The sequence below is a fragment of the Condylostylus longicornis genome, unplaced genomic scaffold, assembly GCF_029603195.1.
Source record: "Condylostylus longicornis isolate FDR11 unplaced genomic scaffold, ASM2960319v2 ptg000028l, whole genome shotgun sequence".
In the NCBI taxonomy this organism is placed as follows: Eukaryota; Metazoa; Arthropoda; class Insecta; order Diptera; family Dolichopodidae; genus Condylostylus; species Condylostylus longicornis.
In genome coordinates this window covers 3,554,016-3,574,901 of record NW_026577997.1, presented here as the reverse complement: position 1 = coordinate 3,574,901, position 20,886 = coordinate 3,554,016, and the positions used below count along the sequence as shown (strand labels likewise).

At 22.5% G+C, this 20,886-nt stretch overlaps 1 protein-coding gene across 2 annotated transcripts in view; it reads right to left on the bottom strand.

The window, feature by feature from the left end:
- The window catches only part of LOC129607662 (1-phosphatidylinositol 4,5-bisphosphate phosphodiesterase), a 119,443-nt gene that overhangs the window by 83,492 nt on the left and 15,065 nt on the right, over positions 1-20,886 (bottom strand). For both annotated transcript variants that reach the window (XM_055518803.1, XM_055518802.1), the window contains exon 2: positions 3,743-3,808. The gene's annotated coding sequence lies outside the window, so the exon portion shown is untranslated. The remainder of the gene's footprint in view (positions 1-3,742; positions 3,809-20,886) is intronic.

Sequence of the window (20,886 nt, the reverse complement as noted above, 5' to 3'; positions counted from 1 at the left end):
AATTAATTAAATATACGCATAATTTCAAGAGAAAATTAAAGTAAAAGAAAAGAGTTGAATAATAATTGTGATGTAAAATGCTACTTAGATAAAAAAAATAATTATTAGGGAAAAAAGGTCAATTTTGTTGCTAACAAAATAAAAATTACAAACAAGAAAATTGTTTATCTAAAAGTTATTTTATATTATTTGTGTAAAGGTATGTATATTTATACAAACGCATATATATAGAATGTAGAAATTAAAGGTAATAAAAAATTTTCCTCATTATTCTACAATTTAATTAATTAATTGCCTGTTTTCTTCTTTTTAGTACACCTTCTGAATAAATACAGGGTGAAATTCGCGCTATTCACATGTTGGTCACAAATAAGAAAGTCAGAATTAAATATTAGTATTAATACTGTATTATAATAGTAAGTATATAGCATTCTTAACGCAACAGTCTCAGTGTCTAAAATTATTAATACGAATAAGTAAATCAGAGAATTTAATTCACAACTCTTTCCTAAAAAAAATTTTTCAATTATATACATACAGCCAGTGTCGGATCGACCATTTATAAAAAGTAAGCATTTGCAATGGGCGCCGGAAATCGGAGGCGCCATTGAAAACTAAAAAAAAAAAACTATATTTTATAAAATTAATTTTCCATTGTAAATTCTTTCCATTGTACAATGTTTATCACACACTGTCCATTGCTTTGAAAATGAAGATGTGCACTTTTTGGAAACTGTTTCAATTCTTCTCTACACATGAAAGAAAAATTGATATAAAAATCAAAAAAAAATTTTATTCTTTGATTTTTAATTATTTTTATAATTTTATTAAATTTACTTATATTTTGTTATACTTATAGGAACAGGTTCATATCGAACTTTTCATTCAGCAAAAAAACTTTTTTACTCATTATATGGAATTAAGAATTTAACCTTCAATACAATATAGAATTAAGGATTAAAAAACTGAGATCTTTCAAACCAGGAATTTAACGCGAAAATATCCAAAAACAAGTATTTCTGTAACTCGAACACCATGGATGAATGTAAATTAACAACATTCATAGCTTTAAAATATCTAGTTCTTAAATATTCCAATTGATCTTTACAATGGCGCTTGAACAATTAAATGGTATAAAACGTATAGCTGAATGTAAACATTGTAAACAAACTAAGGCAATTTAATGTTTACATCTTTTTCTGTCTTTTTAGATTATCCGCTTCCAAAAATGGTTGAACGAGAATCTCTTGTTCCAATAAAGGACAATATCTCAAACAGTATGATATCGATCATCATTTTTAAAATCATTTTAAAAGTAGTACAATCTACTAAAAAAGATTAAGATAATTAAGTGTACAAGTATACAACAAATAAAATATGATACCAGAATAATTTTCAGAAACTCGTTATGCTGTTAAAAATGAATAATTTAACAGTTTTAAAGATTTTTTTTTTACCCTAGGTACTCACAATTTTTCTCTTTTGTTGAAGTGTAAAATTTCACATTTTCTTAAATCTTTTATATACTTAAACTTGTTAAAAAAATTTTAAACGCGAAATCATTTAACTAAAAAACAAAACTAAAATAAGTACCATTAAGTACCTTTTTTTTCTGTTGTACCTATACTTATTATATAATGTTTAAGAAAGAAAAAATCAAAAATGAATTAATAATTACAAATCTTGTACATTTTTTTTTATTGTTAAAAAAAGGATCTTGATTTGAAAGGATCTTGAAAATTTTGAATAAAAGAATAAAATTTTCTTTTCTTTTTCACCTATATATTCAGTATTTATATAATATGTGTACGTGTATATATATACATACATATATAAGAAACTTATCCTTCACATCTTATTCCAATTAGCAATGGTTTTTGTTTTATTTTTTTCAAATCTAGGTTTTCTTTATACTTTTAATAATTTTCTTTGTATTTATATACACTTATAATAAATCCATATATATACAGAGTGATTCAGAAACAAGTTAGGAGTCATGTACTATCGGGTAAACGGACAAAAACGAGTAAAATGTTTTTCGAAAATTCTATCAAACTAAAACTTTTTCGGTGCAACATGGATTTAAAAAAAATTTGGCGAAACTTTAACGTACTTGTGTATTTTTACTTATAACTTCTGTTAAAAAAATGATAGAAGCTTCAAAAAAAATAATTTTGGAAAACATTGTTCTTTAAATAAAGAAGAGCACGTTATTTGGTTTCACATGTTTTTTTCTGAAATACAAGGAAATACAAGCATTCGAACTTTTGCGAAATTTCAATTTTCCTCATTTTTTTTTTTTACTTTTTTTGTTCCGGCAATTTCTCACGAAAATTTTTCTCATTACTCCTAACTTGTTGCTGAATCACCCTGCGCATATATACATATATACATATTTATATTACAAAATACTTATGTTAGTAGAATAAATGTAAATATATAAGTACCCGTTATGTAATTGTATAAAAATAAATATTTGTAAATAAAATATATTTAAGTTTATACATACAAAAGAATATTGAAATGGAATGAATATAATGAAGAATAAGAAAAAATATAATATTAGAACAGATATAGAGGAGATAAAAAATCCTTGTAAAGGCATTGTTATCCTTGAACTTAAAAATACTTGTATATATAATATGTACATTTCAATATATATATATATATATATATGCATCATTAAATCTTTACGGAAAAAGACATTTGTTATAATTCTGTATATACTTGAAAACTATATATACTCGTACATACACATATACATAAATATATTCATAAATATATCTTCTTGAATTATTTTTATCTCTATACCAAGTTTTAGAAATAATTACATACTCTGTAAGACACTGAAAAAATAAATGTGTATACCTATATATAAGTATATATGCAAGTATATATATATATAAAATTGAAGTTACAAGGATTGCAATATAATTATTATTCTTAAATTGAACTAAAAATATTAAAAAAAAATCTTCTCGGTATATAACTGGTGTGAATTATTCACATTGAATAATAAAATATAAAGAAATTTAGTTATTTTTTTTTTTTATAAAATATTGAATAATTTTATAAAAATGATTGAATATTTTAATATGATTGAATATTTTGCAACATTTTAATATATTATATAATTTATTATAAAACTTTTAAAACTGAAGAGTTTTTCCAATTTTCTTTGTATATAAATTTATTTAAATGAGTATACATGTATAACTGTAAAAACTATAATTGGTTATACGAAAATATTATTTCTATATAGTTTTAAACAAAATTTTATAAAAATAATTAAATTTTTTGAATATAAATTAAAGGTTTAGTGATAGCCTCGAGGGCTTTGTACCTTATAAATTCTAAAAAAATCATATTTACTTATCAAACAGCCACTATATATTTAGATAATTGATTATTATTATATCTTGTAGCGCTGCCCTAGGTTAGAAAAATGAGATTTGCTTTGTCTATGCAGAGGCCCTACACTAACTGGGGCAATTCTTGTAGTAATATTTATATGCATAATTAATTTTAAATTCAAATTTCTATCATGTAAATTAAAACAAAAAACAATTTATTAAAGTGTGACATACAATTTTTTATTGTAATTAAATTATAACAGATATAGATTATCAACAATTTTGGTGAAAATTTTTAATAAATATCTCAAATTATTTCAGCATTATAAGTATAGCAGTATGCATAAATTTGAAAGCTATTTAAAATTTTAATTTTATATATAATTTACCTGCATTATAATAACATAACGAGTAACATCACCGGCGCATATAATGTTTTTTTATTCCCATTTAATCTGAAATTATATAAAAAAAAATGAATAAAGCATTAATAAATCATTACAGAAAATATTCTTAAAAATAATTTAAATTTTAGTTATATATATAAGAAATAACTAACAGGTACAGACGTGCCACTGTGTCTGTTCCAATGTTCGTCACTCTCTAATGTTTAGTTTTACTTTTAACCTCTTTATACTGCCTAAGCAGGTGATTGACCAACTGTAGAAGCTCACACTTGATTTTTTTTTTTTTTTTGCACATCTTTCGTCTAACGTGGTAAGACGTAGTTAATTTTTCTCCGCCAGATGTCTTTGCGACTATTCATATTGGATATTAAATTAGGGTTAGTTGTGATATTTCAAATTAATTTTATACTAATATCATATATTTTTAGCTATATTATTGCGGCTGAGGAGTTAACATCGGATAGTCAATGCGGCATCTGTGGAATTTGAACTCACGCTCTCCCAGTTAATACAGTTGAATTACATATCTACAATTGAGTGCGTTATTACTCTGCAACCGAGGCCACAGATAGGTTTTATAAATCCAATTTAGAATATTTGAAGTTATTCAGAAGAATTTATGTAAGTACTTATAATACAATAACAAAATAGTTCGATTATAATAATTTACAAAGTTAGTAATAGTTTTAAATGTTTATATGAGACTTTAAATTTATTAACTTTTGCATATGAATTTAGATCATCAGTTTCTCAATATATTAGTATATTCTATGCCACAAGAAATTTTAATTAGGTGATTAATGTAACAATGTATTAAAACTGTATTTAGTTTTTAATAAAAAGTGTTGATTTTATTGGCAATTAAAAGGAGTTAAGTATGTCCGATTCGACGTCTATGGTTATAATACTTGAATCGGACATACTTAATTAAAGTAATACTTGAGAAGGATATTGATTTTAGCCCAAAGTTTTGGGCTAAAATCATTATTATCATTTAAATAATAATTTTAATCAAATTATAGGAATTTTTTTTTTCAAATTTACTTATACAAATCATGGAAAATTTTATTAAACTAAAATAAAAAAAAATAACATTGAAAATATTAAAAACACGATTTTTACATTATTCCCATTGAATTTTTTAAATTTTCTATATGCTTTTTATTTATTTATTTTTAAATTTCTACTTTATTTCTACAAGTATTTCACTTATATTTTGCCTTACAGGTGATAACGTAAAACAAAAATATTCAAATTAAAAAATATATGTAAAAATAAATATGAAAACAAAAAAAAAATCACTACTTAAAGTACTTAAATCTTCTGCTTATACCTGAACGAAATAATGTTCGAATTGTATTATAAATTTGCCTTAATGTTTATAACGGTAAGAAATAATGGTGTGAGACATAGACACTAGAGTATGTTTTTGATCACCGTCGAATTCTAAGTCGATTTAACAATGTCTGCCCGCCTGTCCGTCCGTCCGTCCCAACGATAAATAAAAACTAATTTAGATGAGCTCACCAAATTTTCACAACTTCATTATCATAATTTAAGACAAGAAATTCGTACAGGTGTCATAGAATTGACATGATCAACTCTATTTTTTCTCGATTTTTTTTTTCTTTTGTTAAAGAAATGATAACGGTTTGTTTTTTCCAATTCATTTTTTTTTGTTTTTGCTCTATTTCCTTAGAGTCTCTTTTTTATGAAAAAAAAAATTAAAAAAGGAATTTCAGTTACAAAAAAATATTTTTCTTCTTTATTTTTTTGTTTTTTTAATGATAACTATCTTTTGTATATAAAAAAGATGAAAGTGCGAAAATAATTTCATTCAGGGGAAAAATATCATGTAAAGCTTATAACAAAAAAAAAATATAAAAGGAAAATTCATTTTCAATTTTCTTAACTTTATAAAGAAAAATTACTTTTGTAAATTGTTTTCATTTTTTTTCTGATTTTTTCTGGTTTTTGTTCTTTTTTTTTATGGCCAAAAGGGCCTTTCATTCACCTGAATTTGATTCAATAATATACAGAGTATACAGAGAGTTATTACTCGTATAATAGCAGGGTGTACGATATTTTAAAAGATCAGGCTCTGAATTGATTCAGTGCCCTACTACACGGTTTTCGAAAAGTCCCTCTTTGCCCCCCACACCGCTTCCCACTTCTGAATCAAAGTATAATATGCTATAAATTTTGCACACTACGCATAAATAAATCAATTTCTTTTAACTTTATCATGCTGAATGCAAGATTAGTCATGGCATTAAAATTTGTAATATTATCAAGTCAAGTATTCGCTGTAAATAGAAAAATAAAAATTATGGAAAACACGTAAAGGAAAACATTGTAAAAATAAATTTTATTTTTTGTTTTTATTAAGCGTGCATTACAATTTACAAATGCTTACTTAGATATATGGTAGACCCGACTCTGGATTTTTAAATATAATATGCTACAAAGTGTATTGAGAGTGATATAATTGCTGTTTGATGAATTTTACAAGTATACAAAAGAAAAAATTCAATTTAAGTTTTTTTTTTTATTTTTTTTCAATGATATTTTTAGAATATCTTTTGTTTTTATAAAAATTTATGAATATTTTTTTATTTATAATAATTGAAATGTTAAGTTGATATTCTTATATACAATTCATGTTATGTACTTTTGTGTAAGTATGAAAGAAACTATATATAAAAAGTGGTTTTGTTAATACAATAAAAGTTTTTAGCAATTTTTAAGAATTTTTAATTGGAGGACAATTAAAAATTCTATTTGACAAATTAAAGTTGCTCGTGCTAGAAAATATTTTAGTTATTCAAATACAATCACAAAGGTTTCAACTTTAATACACCAATTTTTGTTTAATTCCTATAATATATAATATCGTTTAACAAATTTCATTACAAAGTTATTAATATAGACCACATAGGAATTATTTTAACTTCCATACTATAAAATTTAATAGATTATTCCACTTTTGTTATTTTACAGAATTTTCTTATTGCACTCATTACATATTCATTGAATATATAAATGCATTTTATCACCTTATTGCATTTTGTGATTCGATTTTTTTTTTTGAAAGATTCAATTATGTATAATAGAATAAGAGAATAATATATAATGTGACTGTATTTATAGTTACAGCAGAATATTAAATTGAAATTTTCTCAAATAAAATTAAAATTCTTTTCTATATCTTCAGGTTATTTTTTACACTGAATAATAAGTGAATGTATATGTAATAGAAACTTTGAATTTAGTAAAAAATAAAGAAGAAAATAGAAGGATATCTGAAAAGTTTTTATGCATTAACTGTTATAATGCAAATAATGCAAATGTTATAAAATAGTCACAAGTTTCTGTTTCCAATTCGATATCCTTTTTAACTTTCATTATTCTTTTCATATTATATTCGCGTATATATGTAGATGATATTTTTATGTAACGATAAAGAATTCAATTCAAGTTGGTTACATGCAAAATAAAAATATAACGGTGTCCTTATAATGTGATGACATTGAAATTTTTATCGGAGTTTTATTTCTCTCCCTCTCTTTGTCTCTGTTTTTGACTTCCTCCTTATATAATAAAGTCTTTTATATCCCTTAAATCAGTTTGTCATTATTTTAATCGAAATTTAATTTGATTATTTGTTATATATATGTACATGTATAACAAATAAATTTAATATTTTTATTGAAAAATGATTATTACAAAATTCTAACAAAAAAAATTTTTTTTTTTCACATTTTTCTTTTAGAATCAAAGCAATCTAAAATCCAAATTGAAACAAATCGAAATTAAACTGAGACCGGAGCAATATTTTTAAATCTACTATTTTATAATAGTAGTAATTAGACAGAATTAAAATTTAATTAGGAGAAATTTTTTATGCGGATGATGCATTTGTTTTTAAGCTCACAAATGGAATCAAACCAGATTTAGAGTTGAAAAAACGAGCAGAGAGAGTGATCAAGTGAAAAAAATGTTTAGCAAGTCTTAGAATATGATCTAAGCCATGGTCTAATAGAAAAAAAAAATACATATTCTTAGTTCTGAGTGACCGCTACCAGTTATAAAACAACCACGGTTCTGCTTTTTGAGAAGATCTGCTACTACTTTAGTGTAATAATCGTAAATACTGTATATAAAATAAATTATAATGTCAATAATTTTACGCAATTCAAGCGGCAGCCGTTTAAACTAAACACTATTTTTTTTTATTATAAATTAAATTTAGAATTTTATTGAAATTTTTTTGTTAATTTGATTAATGCATAAAAATCATTTCGATTATAAATCTTTTAGCTTCGGTTTTTAGTTTTGGTTTTTTCAATTTAAATTTTGCTTTTTTGGATTATCATTCATTAATTTGCCGTTTGTTTTTTGTTCTTAATTTTTCAATTTTAACTTTTTTATTATAAGCAAAAAAAAAAGGAAGAGAAAATGAAAAAAATTTAAAAGTTTCTATTTAAAGTAAATATCAATAAATCCTAAATATCACAAAAACATATTGTGTACATACATACATACACTCGCAACGGAGCAAAATAACAAAATTAAATCTTTCTAAAAACAAAAATGTTTTGTTGTTGTTATTTTTTTTTATGTACGTACATTTTATTTTTCCTCAAATTTTTTTTTCTCTTCTTTTCTTTTTATGTTTTTTCGCTTAAATAAATTTTCGTCGTCCGCCAGCTTAGCATATGGTGCTTTTTCTCTTTTTTTTTTTTTGTTAAATTAAAGTTTTTATTTTTGTTTTGCATTTTGAAACCGCAACATATTGAATTTGAAATAAAATAATACACGAGAATTCATAATATTTTATTGTATATGTGCCCATGTATGTAAAAGAACAAAATGTATGGGGGTAGATAAAATATGTGTATATGTATATGCAAGTAATATACTGTTAAAACCCTAAATAAGGTAAGTAAGTAATAATAAGAGAAAATAAAAAAAAAATAACCAAAAAATTACTTATTTTTTTTTACAGTTAAAAAGGAAATTTCGAAAAATTGCCTTGAGAATAATATTTTGAAAGCCGATTTAAAATAGGAAATTTTTAAATAAAGTATGCTACAAGAAGATTAGTATAAACCAATATTAATATGAAAAAAAAATTGCTGAAATCTTGAATTCACAATGGAATCATTATAATGAGGTTTTCAACAGGAGAACCCAGATTTTCAACAGGGAAGTATTTGTGTAATAATACGTAAAATGAGACATCAGTTTGTTATTGCCGGCTTTGCTTTTTAAGATTAACAATTACATACTTGTACGTGGAGGAATTTGTGCTTCAACAACGTTTCATACCATTTTTTTAAAGCAAAAATTATCGATAATATTGGAATAAAAGTAAATCAATTAATAATGGGCAGATGACCATTGTTGTCAGTAAAAGAGTCCAAATATATAGTTGTGCCTTGTATGGTACGACAAAATTCTTACTTCTTTGAAAATAAGAAAGACGAAAACTGGAACTCTCAACGGTGAACACTGTACTGGTTCAATGCTAATCAATTTATTGTGTTCACTCCGGAATTGTGTCAACTTAACAAAACATTTAGTTACAATAAGAAGGTCTGACGTATCATGCTGTGAATTAAATTGCATAAGCAAAGTAAGTTTACTCAACAAAAGCCTTAATTACACTTTTATACAATCAGAATCAACTGTTATATGCATATGTTTCTACAAGCTAAGTATACAAGTGTAGGTAAATTATGAAGTAAATTATAAATTGTTATATATACATACATACATATATGTATACGATGTCCACAATGTAATGGACTGACAGTATAAATAATATTTTTTAATCAATATGAATTAAAATTTATTAGCACATTTTATTTATTATACCTACATACATTTAAGTATACATGTATAAAAGTTTTGTATGTAGGTATATAAACACTCTTAGAAAAAAGTTATTATTGTTATTATTATTCTAAGATATTATTATTAAAAATCTTATTATTTTTTAGGTATATACATACATATATTGTGAAACCACAAAAATTTTCAATCAAAAATGTGTACATGTGTATATGATGGTTGCCTAAATACAAAATCTTATATGTGAAGAAAAATTTGCAATATTTTTCAAAAATACACGTGCGACCAGGTAAACATTCGTATGCGTACATATTATGTATGCATATGATTTAAAATTATAGTAAAACAAACAAAAAAAAATTAAATTAAGTATAACAAAATATTGGTTTTGATAAAAAAGATTTTTGCACATTTTTAAAAATTCTTTTTGCTACTATGATACATGCACAGTTATACGCTAACATTTTATTAACATACATATACCTACATTGGTATATTTGTACATATGTGTATGTATATGTACAATCATATAATAATTCATATACTCATAATAATAAATAAAATATTTGCGCAAAGTTTTTTTTTCATGAATTGAAAATATTCAATTACTTTTATACTCGTATAACATTTATTTGTTATTTTAATTTATTATCCAAAATTATTAAATTCAATGCATATGTATGTACATATGTATGAATAATTTTTGGAGAAATTCTTATTAAAAATTGTGCCTTTTCTTGTTTTAGTTTAAATGGAAAAATAACAATCTAAGAAGAAATTGTTTTATTTAAATTTTTTCCTCCATTATTTAAGTATTTACATATAATGCGATTTTCTTACTTGTAAATTGCTTAGATATTGACCAAAAAAAATTTAATAAAATTTCAATAATTTCATGATCTTAATATGGTAATGTGGACAAAATAGCTCAACACGAAATGGAAAATTTATTTTCTTTGCATGTATGTATATAAATACATGCTTGCAAAATGAGTTCATCAATTCCTTAAAGATTCTATTATGGTCATTTAAAAATATTGAAAGTTATGCAGTGTTCAATTTTATTCTAGTAAGATTGCAAATTAATTTTTTACTTAGAAACATTATAATCGATCTTCCGTTTTAGCATCTTACTAAATGTTTAGCAAAATACTTAATATTGATCTTCTACTATTGTGGCTCGCTTATAAAACTTATTTAGAGTAAGTATAGGCAATTACTTTAAAAAATTTCAATAGTGACCAATTTTATTAATGTACTCTAAATTTTTTATTTTAGATTGGAGCATGCCTGTAGGTTTCGTTCAGCAAAAAATCACGTCATCAGGAATTCAACGTTTTTTCATATATTAAGAATAATTTATTAACTATATATAATTAAGATATGTTTGACATTGAAGTTAGTTTAAAAATTTGCTTAAAAATTGTCGATTTCTTATTATAGTTTGATCAGTAAAAGCATTTAAGGCTCCGGCAGACATGCAATTTTTATTTTTTTAATTGCATTCATACTTAGACAACTAAGCTATTTGAAATTACTAAATTACAAACTGTTTGAATTCTTAATTGCATTCGATCAGACAAGAAGGCAATCAAACATTTGCAAAACTAAAAATTGCATGTTTGCTAGAGCCCTTAAACCAGGAAGGTTTAAGAGAACTTCTTAATCGAAACCAATAGGTTTTACCATAGTCAATAATTTAATAATTTTTCTTATAATACAAATTCTATAAAATTTTTTAAATAATTTTCCTTGCTCATAATGTATACATACATACAACATTAAATGTAATTGCTTTTGGCAACATGTTTGAAAAACTAAATTAACACACAATATTACTCTTATATTCGATAAATAAAATTCCCTTGAAATATGTGAATACGAAATAAAATATTTATTTTTACAATGTAAACAATTGGGGAATTTTTTTTTTAATTTTAAAATCTTTTTTTGCACATTTAAAGTATAAAAACAAAATTTTTTGTTTTTTTTTTTTGAATTAACCTTAAAATCACTTTTAGTTTTGTATATTCTTAATATTTACATACACATATGTATATAAGTACGATTTATTATTTGCATTATTATAGTACAGAGGTGGACAACCTGCCACCTCTTTGAATTTCTTTTGCGGCCACATCTCTTATGATAAAATTCTAGTTTTTTGTTTTCCACGCTCTTGACATTTTAAATACATAATCCATAAATTATTATATATTACATAAATTTTAAAAATGCAAATTCCATATAGTAAAAAAGTTGAGTTGGAAATAAAGAACATCGAATTTCGACAGTGCTAGCAAAGAATGTATATTTATAAATATACATTCTTTGGTGCTAGTTTAACTCTAGTTCCTGCCATTATAAATATTACCTCCAACGGTCAAAAGATTCCCCACCTCTGTTATAGTACATACAATATTGAAAATGTATTATAAATTTCTTTCAAGGTTTAGATATAAGAATATGAAAGCTTACATTTAATAAAAATTTCCATTACAATTCATACAAAAGCCTTATATTTACTTCATATTACCTAAATAACAGCCTGAAATAGTTAAAAACAATTTGAATATAAATTATTGACTACAATCACCAGTATATTCTGGTGCTTAAAGTGGTTAAAGTTAATTGACCAGTCATAAAGTTATTAACTGTTATAATTATAAAAATGCTGAATATTGAACTCCAAATTATTATTAAAATCAAATAATTAATTTAAATTGTAATTTTATTTTACTGAATTTTAATTACAAATTATATTGTAAATAAATATTATCCTATAATGTTTATGTACTCATATAAATTATATATTATGTATGTATGTAAGTATGTATTAAAAAATCTCAAAATTTTCCACTTTTTTTGATATTGGCCACATTATATTATTCGAGCACAATTAAACCAAATATGTACTTACATTTAATTATTACAATGGTTCATATATTGTGTGTTATTTAGGTATTTTGTACATTTATGTACATACATATACATATGTATGTATAACAAAATATTGTTGAAATCAAAATGTAGAAATGTTGAAATTTATGATTTTTTAATTTAGTAAATAAATTATATTATTTTTTTTTGTTTTAAATTTAAATAGAAATTTTTGTTTCTATTTAAAAAAAAATTTTTTAAATTTTCTCTCAAAATAATTTTAATTTTTTTTTTTTCTTCTTCTTTTAATTAAAATCATTATTTTATTGTAAATTTTCTTGAAATTTTTTAATTAAAAAGTATTTGAGATAAACTATTCAAAATATTAAGAGAACTGATTTATTTATGTATTAAATTGAAGGGTCAAGACGTTATTTACCTAAATATTATAAGATCGATTAATTTATGTCAATTATATGGCAGAATTTTTGTATGTTATACATACATATGTATATTATAATGTACTATAATTTTTTTTTCATTAAAACAATATTTCATCTCTTATTATGAGCTATTTATATTTATTATACTTATATACATGTGAAAATACACATGAACTTGTTATATTACTTGTATAATAGTTAAAGAATGATGAATTTATTTTTAATACCCAAAAAAAAAAAAAAATGTTCACTATTTATTATGATAAAAGAATTTAATCAGAAAAATAAATTTCTTTTTAAGAAAATGTTATACATAATAAAAAAACAAATTACAATTTTGTTATACATAATTAATTTCATAAAAATATAATAAATGATTTTTATATATTAAAGTAAAATAATCTTGAATTTAAAGATTCTAATCAATCTCAATATAAGAATATAAGAAATGAAAATATACACAGTTTAAGGCCATACATATATTTATGTATGTGTATGTAGGTTCTATGTAAGTTAGTAAACATAATATAAAACATGTAAATATGTACGTATATAAATCATTATGACTGAATGTTACAATTTAATTGGTATACTTAAGGAAATTCTATTTTAATTTGGAATTAGATATCCTGAGGTTATGAACTAAAATAATATAATAATTAAAATTATTTTCGCAAATTCATAATATCTAAGTAATATACAATTATTATAAAATTATAATTTTTTTGTATTATAGCTACTTATGTATGTATGAATGTAATTTATTTTTTCTGAGGTGTTTCTTTATCGAAATAGCAAAATTAAAGCAATTTTCTGTATATAACCGGTCACATATAGTTTTTAAAGTAAATTAAGTAAAATTTTTGTTGTTTTTTTTAATTGAAAACTAATATTTTTGATGTAGATTCTATTCTACGCCTATTCTTTTAAATATTTTTTTAACACGCCAAAAGTTTGAATTTCAATTAAAAATGAATTTAAACATTTGTACATGTTAAGTGTACTTTATGTACTTTTCATTTTCTGAACGTATAAGCTTAATATAATTTTGTTAATATTATATTATATTTACATATAAATTTAATTATAGAAATTACAATAAACAAAAAAATTTTAAATTACAATTATGAACTTCCACATACTTATGGTTTTTATATATGTACATACTTACATTTCTATATGCATTGTACAATATACACAATAAATAACAGAATGTTTACATTAAATGCGATAATGCCTATAATTAAGAGTTTGATTGGAATTTTATTTTAATCTCATACATATGCACATGTGTTTGTTCATATAAATCTAATATATATATATATATATATATATATATATATATATATACATAAATTAACTTTAAATTAAACAAATTTAATTTAAATTTTTCCACAAAAATTTACAAAATTTTTTTTGTATTTATTTTAAAATTTTCCACGTATAACAATGAACAGCAATCACATAAAATTCGTATTTCAAATATTGAATAACATTTTTAATAATAACAAAAAAGAAACAAAAAAAAAATATACCGGCTAAATTTTGAATAATTTTTTATATATAGGGTACGGTTATGTTTATATACTTTTTAAGTTTTGACGTCATTTAAAAAATAATGATAAAAAAAGCAAAATGAATTTCTAAATATATATTTTCATATATTGTAGAACAGATTTAAAATTATTTGTTATATTATATATGTAGTTCAGATAAGTATACCAATTATAATAATTTGATTGTTATTTTTAACATTAAGAAGAGTTGTTCTGTGATTTTTCTTTTTTCAATTGAATATTAATATACTAATATATCACTTCTAAATTGCTAATAAATTTTCTACTTTCATACACCTATATACTTACAAATGTATGAATTATCATATAATACTTATTATTAATATGAACAATCGTTATATTCAAAATATTTTATCACATAATAAACTCTTTATTTACACATTATATATGTATATAATATTATGTAAAATTATGCTAATTATTAAATTATTTATATATACATAAATAATTAATTGTTAAATTCACGAACATATGATAATATTATCATTATATATTAGAATTGGTTTGTATAAGCATGTAAAATTAAAAAAAAAAATATGATGTGAACACCACATAATCCATATTAATTAACTCTTGTTATTATTCTTACAATTACTTCAAATATTTAAACAATTACTTCAAATATTTTGAATTTTTAGTTAATGAACTTTCAAAAATGTAAATTTGGTTCTTAGTAGAAGCTAACTTTCTGTATTCGAGTTTCTCTCAAAAGTTTTCAAAAAACTGACATCTCTATTTTTTCATTAACAAATTGAAATTGAATATGTGTTCAATTTTTATTTCATTTCCGAGCTATAATACAAGTAAAAAATTAAATTAAAAAATTGATTTCCGTATTATGGTTGTGAAAAAATCTGTTAATTATTTTCTGAAAAACAGTCAAAAATGTAAAATCAGTTTCTGAGGTATTTTACACCCCAAAAATCCATCACTTTGTCAAATTAAACTCAAATATAAATTTTTATTAAAATTGTTTCAGCCTAACTTTTGATATTACGACTGTACAGAGAGGCAGGCAAGCATCTTTCTATAAAAATAATTTATTTACATTTTCCCAACATGGAGAAGTACATTTCTACCAAAAACTCAAAGTTCATAGTGCCATCACATCACCTCCCATATTTTATAGAATGCGGTCGGTATAAAAATGCCGCCAAAAGGATTTTGTTCACACAAAACATAATATTTTACATTATTAATATAACGATAACGGTTAAATTAATGATATGAATTACTTCCTATATATTAACCTATACGCATACGTGTGTGTATACGAGAAAATATATGTATAACTTAATATAATTGTGTAATTGCGTGTGCGGTACATATTAACTTTTAGTTCACACGCGTCATCCGCATATACTTATTGTTTTCTTTTATTAATATTTTGTTTACATTCCATATTGTCTAATAATAAATTATATTTATAGAATCTATAAAAAAATAAAAAAAAAAAATTATTAAAAAACTTTTCCTTTTTCATAATTTTTGTCACACACAATATATAACACAAAAGAAAGTTATAATTTAAATATCATAAATTAAATAACAATCTAATAAACTATTTTTAATTAAACTACACATATGATTATTATCAATATAATAAAAAACCTTTTTATTTATATATATACATAAGTATATTAAAAAGATATTATATTTTTAGATCGAAGATAACGCATCGAAACATTGAAATTTTGAAATTTTTTCTGAAGACTATAAGCATGCATGAGCTTATTGCGATAATTTAAGATTACCTAAAGATCTGTAAAGTCAGAACTAAAAGATATAAAATGGGATCCAGTCCAGGAAATAGCAAAATATAAAACGAGATGGAGAAAATCAAATGGAAACCCTGTACTCCAATGTAAAAATAATTAATAGAGAAAATTTATTAGTATACTTAGTAGCAGTTTTGTTTGTAAATCTTTAAACGGACGCTTTCTGATTGAATTATAAAGTTTTTGTGCGAATTTAAAATTACTCTTTCGCGTTTCGATTTACTTAATTAAATCCCAAAATTCATTTGTTACAATTTTTATTTTTTTTTCAATACTTTTTTTATTTCAATATTATTTCTTAAATTTTCACACCTTTATTTTTCATATATGTATGTACATAATAGTATACGAAAGTATATTTAATTTTTCATTAGAATTCGTTTATAAAATATAATGAGAACTGTGATAAATGCCGCTTAATATTTTATTAAATAGAAAATATAAAACATAAGTAAAAAATAATTTTCTATACACTTAAAACATAAAATTTTAAAAACTAATATGTAATTTTGTTTAATTCCGAAAATTTGATATACTCGTAGCAATCAAAAATTTTTATTGTCAAATCCCAAATATAGCCTAAAGTAAAGTAAATGAGGATCGTAATTTCGGGTCTGATGTTGTTCTTTCTTTAGAAAAAACAAAATAGGAGACTCTTTTTCTTTCTAAGAAAACTTACTTTGTAACACCTTCAATATGCAATAAAATTTTTAATACGTATCACGCAATATTCTCCATTGTTTTAATTCTTTTATATTGTTTATCGTAATCATACATATTACGTTATACATATACTATTTTTATCGTAATTATATGTTTATTTTTAATAATAAATAAAATATAAAACCCAAAATTCACTCTTATAATAAGTAATATTTAAACACATATAATATTATATACGAGTATATAACTAATTATAATAAATGGTTGTATAATTGTTAATTTGTCATAATGGTATATATGTATATACATATACATGTGTATACATGCATAGATAATATGAATGAGTTTTCATAAAAAAAAAAAAATAAACCAAATTTTCATGCCAAGAATTAATTTTTCCATATCATAATATTTTATATAGGTACAAGTATATGTGCATATGTATAACTATATTTTATGTATGTATATCGTGTACTTGAAATTGACTGGAAAATTGTTTTATCATAAGTGAAATGGAAAATTTTGAATAAGTGAAATGGTAAAAGAATTTGAAAGAAAATTGTTAATTTTCTTTTGACAGAACATGAATTTTATATGTAGGTATATGTAGGTATTTATTATGAATATATGTTATATACTTACATATATATAAAAGTATTGTGAATGTCATTTATTGATTAGGAGAATGTATGTATGTTAAAATCAAAATTATGTTCAAAAAATACGTTTTTGAACATAAATTGGAATTTTGACTCGAAATGAAAACTATTATATTTCAATTGAGTGAAAATATAGAAAACATATTTAAGTACATGTGTATAACATGTCAATGAACAAAAGCATAAGAATTATTAGTTTAAAATACTTACCTCGTAAGTTCTAACGTATGTACATATACATATAATATTTGCAAACTATATTGACTACTTAATTTACTATTATGCTTACACGTATAATACAACATTACGAGTATAAGAGTCGCCACTCTGTACAATTTTATTATAATAAACATTATTATTATAATACGTAAGTATAAACGGTTTAAAAATACACGTAAATATATACAAACAATAATTTATTGTATTTAAAAAAAATTCAATAAATTATAATCATTTAACCTTTATATTTCAATTATAAGTATAATAATAAACGAATATCAAATTACTTAATTATTTTGTAATACATATATTATTAATATTATATTATACTATATCGTAATTGTTATAATAAGCAAATCAAGAAAATGTCAATAATTCATTTACATCGGCGTATTTACAATACATAATATGTACATATGTATATACAAACAAGTAAGTATAACAGTTAATTTTTCAATAAATTGTTTACACCCGTATTTTTAACAATGATTTCTAAATTGATTTTTGTTTTAGTCATTATGAAATGCACGCAACAAAAATAAAATCAGCTGTAGTTGAATGTGTTAAAAATAAAAAACATACATACATATGAATGTACGTACATTTATAACAAAATGGTAAAGTATTAAATTAATTTTATTTTGAAAGTAAAGCAAAACGAAAATTCGTTCCCGTAAACATAAACAATAATATGCCAATATAAAAAACATTTATATACCTACATACATATACATTTTGACAATTGAATGACAGTCGATAATTATCGAAAAAAAAAATAAAAAAAAAGGAAAATAAAATATTTTATAAAATATGTATGTATTATGTACATAGTAATATCAATAACGTAAAAATTGTACAAGGTGTCTCAAACTTAATAACTTATAAATATAAAATAGGCAAAATTTCGTATCACAAAAATTGTCATGATATCTTCTTCCTGTATTCGAGCTAATGCTATAACACTAACAACTGTTTTATTGTCAACTCAACAACTAAAATATAAAAATTATTTATTTTTGTTGGTTTAATTCGACATGCATTAGGTTTTCAACACTCTGTAATGTAATAAGTTAAATTAATATGTATCTATGTATGTATAAAATTATATAAGTCATCTTTATAAATTTATGTACATGGAAGTATAAGTATATCGAAAAAGTATATATACATATATATGTATATTTATCTATTCAACCAAAAATTGTAAATATTTACGGTCAATATGCAATTTTAATTAATTTTTTTTATCTACCAATACTTTATGTATATAAGTACATACATAATGTAGATATATACTAATAATTTATTATAATATTAACAATGTCTACAGCTATCAACCACAATTTATTAACCTTTATATTTAAATAAATTAAATATTCTTGGAAACAGGATTCTATTATAATACACAATATAGATTATAGGAGTATAATAATCTTACACCGAAAAAAATTATAAGAAACAATTTTTATATATTTTACTCATGTAATAATGAGTTTTGTGTGAATTATGTTGTATGTTACAGGTGATATTTGTGGAGTAATTAATGAGTTACTCTATTTGTTGGTAGTAGGTTATAAAATGTTTCTATTACATTTCCAAATATTTGTTGGTTGAAAAAGTAAGTACATAATATCTTGAAAGATGTTGATTGAATATGAACGTTGCTAAGTATATATTTTATAAATATTGCTGATATAGAAGTTTATAAATTCGGAGTTATTTAAATGCCGCTTATTCTACTCAATAACCGATCAGCTGTTGCTCTACATCTGTTGCTATTTTGTAATTTATTAATTATACCAATTGGTGCAGAATTTATAATTCAATTTTTTTTTTAATGAAATAAAATATTAATTATTAATATGCCCATATATGGAAAGAATAGACTGATATTAATTATGAAAAATTAGAAAAATGTGACTACCTATTACTATGGATATAGGAAGATTGGAGGAAGTATGGATAACAGGAACATTTGATTGCTTTTTGATATAAGTATGTATCTGTTTTGGATTTAATTGTACATTATATTTCTTTGTTGTTCCTTTTTAGAGTCAGATCTCGGGATTGAAAAACACTAATAACAAAGTTTTTCAAATTAAATTTAATGTCATTCTTATTCCATGCATCAATTGTTATATGAAATCTCAAGCACTTGTGTAAATAGGCTGGAAGAAAGATTACACGAGTATTTCTATCATGTTTAGAAATTATTTAATTAAATTCAACTATAACGCTCCTTCACGTTAAATATTGACTTACGGATTTCTGAATGGGATTTAAATAATCATATTTTTAGATACCTACGATTATTATTTTTTGGTAACTAGTAATATACAATGTACATTGTACATTCTAAGTATGTATGATTTATATTGCATTCATGAGTAGGTATAATTTATGTAAAACTGACTAAAATTTTATAAAATTTGTTAAATAACTTTAATTCATAATTAACTCATATTTATGTCTTATAAGTATACGTGCATATACATTTTCGAAGCATAAAAATACACGGTATCCACAATTAAAGAATGAGGTCAAATATGTATAACACGTTCTAATATACATGTTTATATAAAAATTAATCCAAAAATTTATTTTAAACTTTAGGCCTTAGGATATTTATGAAATCACTCTTATATTATATTTAAAAAGCAATTAAAGCAAGTTGCACAAAAATAAATCATAAATTACAATTTATTTCAATGTGATTCGTGAAATTATATTAATATTCTCAAATTGAATTGAAATATTGTCAATTATTTTATATCAACTATTTTAAAAACTTTTTTTAACATTTAAAAATTCTCAGTTTATTTGAGTATTAGCAACTTAATTTATGTATTTGTTATTAAGCAGACAACTTATGTAAGTGAATCTACGTATTTACTTTAGAGGCATAATATTTTAGTTGGAAATTTTGACTAAAATTAATTTTACAATTTTAATGGTTTTTAATAATTATTATTAATGTTGAACATTTACCCGATAGGTTATCAACTTACTTTCAAAATTAATACTTCAATTTTTTTCTTTTTCATGTTTTCA